This window comes from Ursus americanus, chromosome 7 (genome assembly GCF_024610735.1).
Source record: "Ursus americanus isolate L20-20 chromosome 7, mUrsAme1.1.p, whole genome shotgun sequence".
Classification (NCBI taxonomy): Eukaryota; Metazoa; Chordata; class Mammalia; order Carnivora; family Ursidae; genus Ursus; species Ursus americanus.
Window position 1 is genome coordinate 4,501,381 of NC_142133.1, and position 8,733 is coordinate 4,510,113.

Consider the following 8,733-nt stretch of genomic DNA (forward strand, 5'->3'; position numbering starts at 1 on the left):
GAGCCCTGCAAGGAATAATGGGGCTACAGGAAACATTTCTTAAACAGGATAAAAGAAAAACTACAGGAAGCCAGAAGTTGAAGCCAAACCCTTAAAAGCAAGGCCTAAGTAAGTGAAATATCCGCTATATGCCATTACTGGAGGGAAATCAGGAATTAAGTCCCTTATTTCTATTCACGGGCCTTACAACGTAGGTATTATTCTAATTTTACCCTACCTGAAGCGGCACGATGTGACAAAGATAGCACCGTCTGGAGTAAGCGAGGCTTACTCGAGCCTTGTGACCGAGGGCAGGCCCCTGTCAGAGCTGCAGGTCGGCCCTGAATTCCCCGGTGCCACCCCACAGATTGTATAGGAAATAGTCTGTGAGATGTGATTGGGTAAAGAGGGAGCAAAACAATTCCCCGCCTGGCCGTGCTGCACCCACCACGGAATTTTGCAGTTCTCATCCTATCCACCTTCACTACTGCACTGGCCCAGGCCCAGCGGGAAATGGTTGGGACATCCAAGGGGGGATATTTGCAGAGGTGGGAGCTGGATGAGGAGAACTAGAAGGAGAGTGGAGGGGGGGAACTAGGAGCTCGGTGGGGTGAATTAGGAGGAGAGAGTGAAGCTGCCACTTCCCCTGAGCCTGAAAGGAGCAGTTGTTGCAAGGTGTGGAGAGAGCTCCCTATAGGAGGTCATGAGCCATGAAGAAGAACAGCAGGCACCGTGGTGAGGCCAGAGGCAGCAGGAGAAATAAATACCCGTGATCCCGTGCACCCAAGCGAAGTCCGAGGGCCAGGGAGGCCAGGGCCAGCAATGTGCAGAGGCCCCACGTCAGTGGGCGGGCCAAGGCAGAGAACGCATGCGTGCGAAGAAGCACAGGGTCACCAGTGTAACCACTGCACAGGTGGACACCACTTCTGCTGCCACTGGCACCCAGAAAAGGTGTTTTTCAAACTCTTCTCCTGCCTTCCCAAATGGATTTGCTACTCACCCATTCACATGCCCTTCATCAGCTCCAAACACCCCCAGGTCCCAGGGCTGACTGTGTAATTTTATGGTGACATGACCCGAACTTAGCATCCAGGGCGAGGAGACGTTCCATTCTTGCCTCTGTCTCTGAATCGGGTTTGTAGTTGGGATGACGATCCCTTAAAGAAACCCCTTTGTGAAAATCTTTCCCAAGCGCCCCTTGGAAGTCATCATCAAGCTCGGAACGCTCTATTCCAAAATAGCTCCGGTCTGTAGCATGGCCTTAGTCAGGATATTCTGAAAAGCAGGGATCAAGACAGGATTGAATGGGCAAGGATTTTGTAGGGAAAGTACTTGTATGCAAAAGAAATAAGGAGAGGGGCGGGAAAGACTGGGAAAGCCATCGGACCCCAACACAAGTCCCCCCCCCACCTGAAGGAGCGAGGGAGAGGAGATGGGGTGGGAGTGTCCTACACTCCACTGCAGGACATCTGCAGAAGATTGTCGGGCCATCCTTGAGCAAACGTCACCCAACAAGGGAGCCCTATGTCTCTCAAGACCGGATCTCTTCAGTACCCTCAAGGCACTCAGTCATGGTGTTAAGCCACCAGAGGGAGGTGTGACCTCAAAGGTCACACTGGGGGAGGTCAACCAGCCCTTGGCCACTTGGACTCTCTGTAGTCCGGCGGCCAAGACTGGCATTCCCAGGGATGCCACGATGACGCGTTAAAGCCTTCAATTTGAACAATCGTATATGTGTGCCTTGGGAGATGGTTTATGTGGATTAATACTCTAATCAGGCATACGCTCTCTAAGGAGGGTTGGTTGGTAGCAGCTGAAAGATTCTAATCAAAGCCGTCCCCCTAGAAACCACCGCAAACCTTCAATTATGTTCATCTTTAACAGGCAGAGAAGATTACCGCGAATGTGCTAAATGGGCCACAAGGACCCACTCGAAGACCAGATTTTAGTGTATTTTTACACCTACTTGACAATCACCGTTATGTTGCTGCGCTGTTCGACTTATGGGCATTGTGGATTGTCCGTATAGTGTTATCACCTTTTAATGCCCATAGCGATGTGCCCTATTTTCACTGCCGATATGGGAAATTTCTGTTCTTTCTGCACCTCTGTGGGGGTGTTATTCATCCTTTCAAAGCTTTTGGCTTCTGCTGTCTCTCCACTGGTTTTCTGCTTTGAATCTCATTTTTAATCTGTATCTTTACCAATTTCTTATTTCTGCTTGTTTTGGGGTTTAATATGCTTTCCCTTTCCTGGTTTCTTGATGTGGGGAGCTTTGATGACCAATTTGCAAGATCTTTCTTCTTTTCTAATATAAGCCTTTCCAGCTGTAAATGTCTTATTAGCCCCACGTTAGCTGCAACACAGAAATGGTATATTGCCCTTCAATTCAAAACTTTAAAATTTTCTTTGAGACTTCTTTGACTCTCAAGTCATATGTAACTACGTTATTTAATTTCTAAATGTTTGGGGATTTTCTTTTACATGTGTGAAGGTTTGGTTTAAGTCCCAGAATGTGGTCAATCTTGGTAAACGGATGTTCTGTGTGCACTTGAAAAAAATATGCATTCTGCTGTTAGGTTCTATAAATATGAGTGTTTCATAAATGTCAACTAGGTTGAGTTAATATATAGCGTTTATGTCTTCTTTATTTCTACTGATTATTTTCCTACCAGCTCCCTCAGTTACTGAGAGGGGAGTGTTGCTGTCCCCACCCATAATGGTGGATTTGCCTACTTTTCGTTTCCGCTCTATCAGTTTCTGTTCTGTGCATTTCGAAGCTCTCTCGTTCAGTGCCTACACCTGTAAGATCCCTCTATATTCTTGGAGACCTGATCCCTTCATCAAGTCATGTCCCTCCTTACCCCTAATAATATGTCATTCCAGAGTCTACTTTAGATTTCTTTAGATTCATGTTTGTACCACAAAATCTATCATGTTTCTACTTGTTTGCTATTTGTCCCATGTTTGTTCCGTTTCTGTTTCCCTCTTTTCCAGCTGTCTCTGAGGTTAATCGAACCTTTCAATTACCCATTTTATTTCCCCTCTTGAGTTATTATTTATACTTGTTTTGGTGTTTTTTTTAAGCATTTGCTGGCTTTTACTGACCCTCCTCCCAGGTAGCTTCAAGCCACCGGGACACAACCCCCCCAACACACACACCCTTCCTCCTCTCTTCAGTTCTTTTGCTGGAGACTTCGGCCTTCACAGTGACAGGCTGCCTTGGGAGTTTTCCCTTCCCCAGAGCTTTGTAACAGCCCCAGACGCACCACATCAACGATGGGAACACCGCAGTCTTGCTCTTGGCAATGTCTCCCGTGTCTGCTCACTGACCAGCGTCGGCAGTTTATCAAGGTTGACGGTCGGGCTGAAGCTCGGGTTCCTCTTTAAGTGGTAACGACTCACACCAGCCTTCCCTGGGTGACATTTGTCAAAATCAGCCCCGTGGTGATGCTCTGCCGGCATTGCCCAGCCTCCCACGTCCATGGCTGTGGCTCACATGACTCAGAAGTTTCCGGGTCTTCCTCTGTCTGCTCGGTGTGTCGGTGGCCAAGATGAAAGAACATTCCTGTTTTTTTAAAAATGTAGTGACTGCCCTAGTGTTTACAAGGTGCATCTCTAATTAATCAGAGTCTGCCTTCAAGTAATACTATACTTCCCATGTAACATAAAGACTTTTCAACAATGTATTCCCATCCCCTCCCCTCCTATCCTCTGTGCTGCTGTGGCCGTGTATTTTGTTTTTATATATTCTATCAACACATCATGTCCTGCTACTATTTTTGCTCCACACAGCTAGTTTTCTTTTAGAACAACCGGAAAGAAGGAAAACATTATTTTTCCTTTATGTGATTCATTTCCAGTGGTCTTTATTTCTTTGTGTAAATCCAAGCTTCAGCCTGGTATCATATTCCTTCTTGCCTGAAGAACGTTCCTTAACATTTCTTGTAGTGCAGATCTGTTGACCACGCATTCTCAGTTTTTGTTGGTCTGAAGAAGTCTTTATTCTCCTTCATTTTCAAACACATTTTCAATATACGTAAAATTGTGGGGCGCCTGGGTGGCACAGCGGTTAAGCGTCTGCCTTCAGCTCAGGGCGTGATCCCGGCATTATGGGATCAAGCCCCACATCAGGCTCCTCCACTATGAGCCTGCTTCTTCTTCTCCCACTCCCCCTGCTTGTATTCCCTCTCTCGCTGGCTGTCTCTATCTCTGTCAAATAAATAAAATCTTTAAAAATATATATACGTAAAATTGTGGGTCGATAGGTTTTTCTTTCAGCTTGTTAAAGATGTCTCTGGCTCTTACATCGAAAACCGGGGATGTACTGTATGGTGACTAACATAATATAATAAAAAATCATTATAAAAAAAAAAAAGATGTCTCTGGCTCACCTAATTTCTGACAAGACGTCTACTGTAATTCTTCTATTTGTTCCCGGTATGTAATGTGGTCTTTTTTCCCCCCTCTGTCTGCCTTCAGAATCTTCTCTGCCGTGTGTGTGTGTGTGTGTGTGTGTGTGTGTGTGTGTGTGTGTCAGAAATTTATATGATATGCTTAGGTGTATAGACTTTTTCTTTATTTTGCGGTCAGTTGGTTTTCTGTCTTGTTTTGTATTTATCTTGCTTGGTATTCTCAGCGTTCTTTGGTTACACGGCTTGGTATTTGCCATTAACTGGAATATTTGCAGCAATTGCTTCTTCCGCCCCCTTCTTTCTGTGTACTCCTTTTAGAATTCTAGTAACAGGTACATTAGACCTACCGATGTGGGATTAGACATCCCACAGCTCTTGGATTCTCTGTCCTTTTTTTTTTTTCTTTTTGTGGTTCAGTTTACATCATTTCTATTTATCTATCTTTGACTTGTCTGATTTTCTTCAAAGGTGTTCAACTAAGTAGGTCAAGGTGCCCACAGCCTGACTCCTATCTAAGTGCTAGCTGCCTTGGAGAGGGGGGACTGGCCTGCTTGTTGCGGGTGTCGTGAGCAGGTGCTGGACCTCCGACCCTGCCTCGCTCAGGCCCACGGCAGCCCACTGCCAGTGCTGCATCAACAAGGCTCCCCTCCCGGGACCTGGGGTGACAGGAACTAGCACAAGCATATCGATGCTTCTGCCGTTTGCTGGATTATGGTAATAAATTGCCTTGCTCTGACCAAACATGTCTGTTGCCTACTTTCGGCACTTATGGGGTAAATTACACTTAGGATGAGGAGGGGCTCTTCCTGACAAGTATATGGTATTTTGTTTACTTATATACTGTCTCCTCCTGACAGAATAGAAGCCCAAAGTTCTTTTTGTAACAGTTATTTGTGTGATCTACCATGTGCAAGGCATCTCACCAGGTGGGACAAAAGAAATGACTCCTTGAATGCCTGCTTCCAAGTGCTGTGATCCTGGGAGAAAGAGGAACTCAGATCTCAAAGCACAAAGACCCAAGAAAGTGTCCTTCACTCTCATTATTGTGAATTCCTTAAGCTTAATATTATCCTTACATTATTCCTAATATTATCTTTGACTCCTACAGAGTGCCTTGTACATAATGCCTTATAAGGAAACATACGATGAGTCCATCCATAAATGTGAAACTGATGTGTGCAGTGTTTCCTGGGCTTTGGTACTACGATGAATCATACAAAACGGTTGATATTGGACCATTATAATTCTCAAAAATAGCAGCTAGATGTGGTTCAGCTTAATGTTAAGCTTCTAATAATTATCTTTAAATCCCTTCTTGAAAGAGTCCCAGGCTGAGAGCCAAAACGCAGAATTAAAAAGATAGATTTAGTACTAAAGATTGCAGATTAAGAGACCTGGATTCCCGTTCTAGATCTATCCCTCAGAAACTTCTTGTCACAACCTCTTTGGCACTTTGCTGCACATGTGCCCTGAACATCAAAGGGGCAAAGTGATACGAAATATGAATTTGAAAAGATTATAGGAGTCACGAGAAGCACTACCACGTCCCCATATCTTGGCTTTTTACATGGGAAATAAGGCGTAGTAATCATGATACATTAACAGGATAAAAATTGCCACTTTTTGCAGGGCATTTTGCAACAGATATCAAATCAAATATTAGATGTGAATGCATTGGGCAGCAGCCACTCGCACCTCCAGAGCCATCCTACAGAAACGTGACACCCCCCCCCCGAGAACCTTATGAGAATGTTCACTCATCAATACGGGAATGGTTATGAAACAAATTGCATTGTAGCCATATAACAATGCTAGGGAACTCTTAAAAATACCAAAGGTAATGTCTGTATCATAAAAGCATATCCAAGATCTTAGGAAAGGAAAAGATAATATTGCTAAATACGTGGAGAGCATGCTAAACATATCCCATTTGTATTAACGTTTTAAAATGTTACATATGTGAGATATCTGTGAAGTCAAACTAACAAAGTCGCTGAGTATGTGTATTTATATGCGAGTGTGTGTATGTGTGTATAGGGGTGTGTGTGTGTGTGTGTGTGTGCTGAGGGGTGGATTTGGAAAGAGGAAGGCAAGAGGATGCGATCTGTCAGGGTTTGATGAGGAAAATGGTAGCCATTCTGAGCACAAAGCATTTAAGACAGAATTGGGGCTTCATGGCTGTTGGAAGAGCTGAGGAGTGGATACCAGGAAAGCAGCCACCAATGGTCAGAGAGGTCCACAGCGAAGTCTCAGCCTAAGGCCCCGGGAGTTGAGGCTGGAGAGCTGGCGCCCACCACACCCACAAAGCAGGGGCCCCTGGGAAGGGCTGCAAAGCTGCTGTGCCCTCAAAGTTGGAGCTTGTGGGATGGTCTGAGAATGAGCCTCTCCTGCCCCTAACAACTCATCGGTGACTGCATTCCACCTTCCAGATCTCAAGTATTTCTCTTGGGCCAATTCTATCTCAGAGCAGAACAGGGCAGGGAAATGCCCCTCAGCCTCGGGTGGGGCGGCAGTGCTCCCGCTGAGGGGATGACCATCCATCCGGCTATGGACCTGTACTTAATTACCAAACAGATTCTGATGCGGTTAGAATCTCGGAACATTGCACCTTCTACTAAATCACAGATAACTCCCAGAGTTCATCCAGCCGCCCACATTGAAAATCCACTTGGGAGAAATTTTTTTCTAACACAATTACTGAAAATGTGACCACAGCTCCTGTTAATTAACTTCTTTTCATTTTCACTTGAACAGAAATAGATCCCAGCAAATTGATGGGCATCTATTCAAATGAATCACTGAAAGCCTGCTGACAGCTGCATGCAGAGAATTGTAAATGCCTATCATAGTGATTTATGAGACATTGAAAAGCAGTATACTTTGCTTGCTATTTTCAGTCAAAGTGAGAACTCCACAAGGGGCTTACCCTCAGGACTGTTTACCATATATGGTGTCTTGTGATATATCTCTTCTGGCCAGTCTACTCCTCTTGACATTGAGGCAGATACATTAATTACCTACAATGGCCACTTCCCTCCTCTGTGTTTTGCAGAGCCCCAATTTTGCTCCGAGACTCAGGTAAATCCTGACAGATCCAAGGCAAACCTGGCAATCCCATATCAAGAATTGGTTCAGCAGTGGCCAAATGAGCCCTGAAGGGACGTCTGCTGGGGGTGGGGGTGAGTGGGCTTCTTGGAAAGGTTTTCCTCTGTCATTCAAAAGGCTCCAAGGAAGACAGTTCCTCTCCTCCCACCAGACCTTATCATGTGAATGTGATGCTTGGGACAGCTGTGGTCATCTTGAAGCCATGCTGGCACCCAGTCTTGGGACAAAGCCCAACTAACCGCAGCACAGAGAGAAGGTGAAGTAAGCTACCTGATAAGATTGGGTTTTAGAGGGGAGGGGTGGGGGGATGGGTTAGCCCGGTGATGGGTCTTAAGGAGGGCATGTATTGCATGGAGCACTGGGTATTATATGCAAACAAGGAGTCATGGAACACTACATCAAAAACTAAGGATGACCTGTATGGTGACTAACATAGCATAATAAAAAAAAAAAAGATTCTGGACTCAGTGCTGTGCCGTGCCCTTTCTTTTATTGTTTTTTTTTTTTACTGGTTTTATTAATTGTTTTTGCTTTTATACTTCCTATGAAAAGGCTACCTCAATAATAAATGAGAACGTTTATTTGGGAAAAAAAGACTAATCTACTAAGGTAACATTTTTTGGGACATTCATCTTCTTACCCCTCAGAACGCATTTCGTAATGATTTGTGCGTAGTACTGCTTAATCAGTGTGTGAATGAATGATGAAGCAAGCACCTAACTGTCTTGGTAATAAGACACAAGGCTATTGCTTCTCTACCTCTCTCGCCTGTCAGTTGAGTGAGGGCCCAATCTGGGCTTGTAACCCGGCTTGGATGCTTACCAACTGTGAGATTCGGGAACATCACCCAACATCTTCAAGAAACACGAGTCTTCTCTTCTATATGATGAGGATGCTAGCAAATAGTCCTGCAGAGGGTTGCTGCGGTGACTACACAAGCTGATGTCTGCTCCCTGCCCCTGAACGCACGCACGCGCGTGCACACACACACACACACACACACAGTAGAAATTCTAATAATATCATAATCTCAGGTTCCAGACATCCTGTGTTCCAGGGCGCCTGAGTGGCTCAGTTGGTTAAGCATCTGCCTTCGGCTCAGGTCGTGATCTTGGGGTCCTGGGAATGAGCCCCACTTCAGGCTCTCTGCTCAGCAGGGAGTCTGTTTCTCCTTCTCCTTCCGTGCTCTCTTTTGCTCTCTCACATAAATAAATAAAATCTTAAAAAAAAAAAA

At 45.1% G+C, this 8,733-nt stretch overlaps 1 pseudogene; it reads right to left on the reverse strand.

Moving 5' to 3' along the window:
• Positions 1-450: 450 nt before the first annotated feature.
• LOC148109618 (large ribosomal subunit protein uL15 pseudogene) lies at positions 451-3,595 on the reverse strand (annotated as a pseudogene).
• Positions 3,596-8,733: the final 5,138 nt, after the last annotated feature.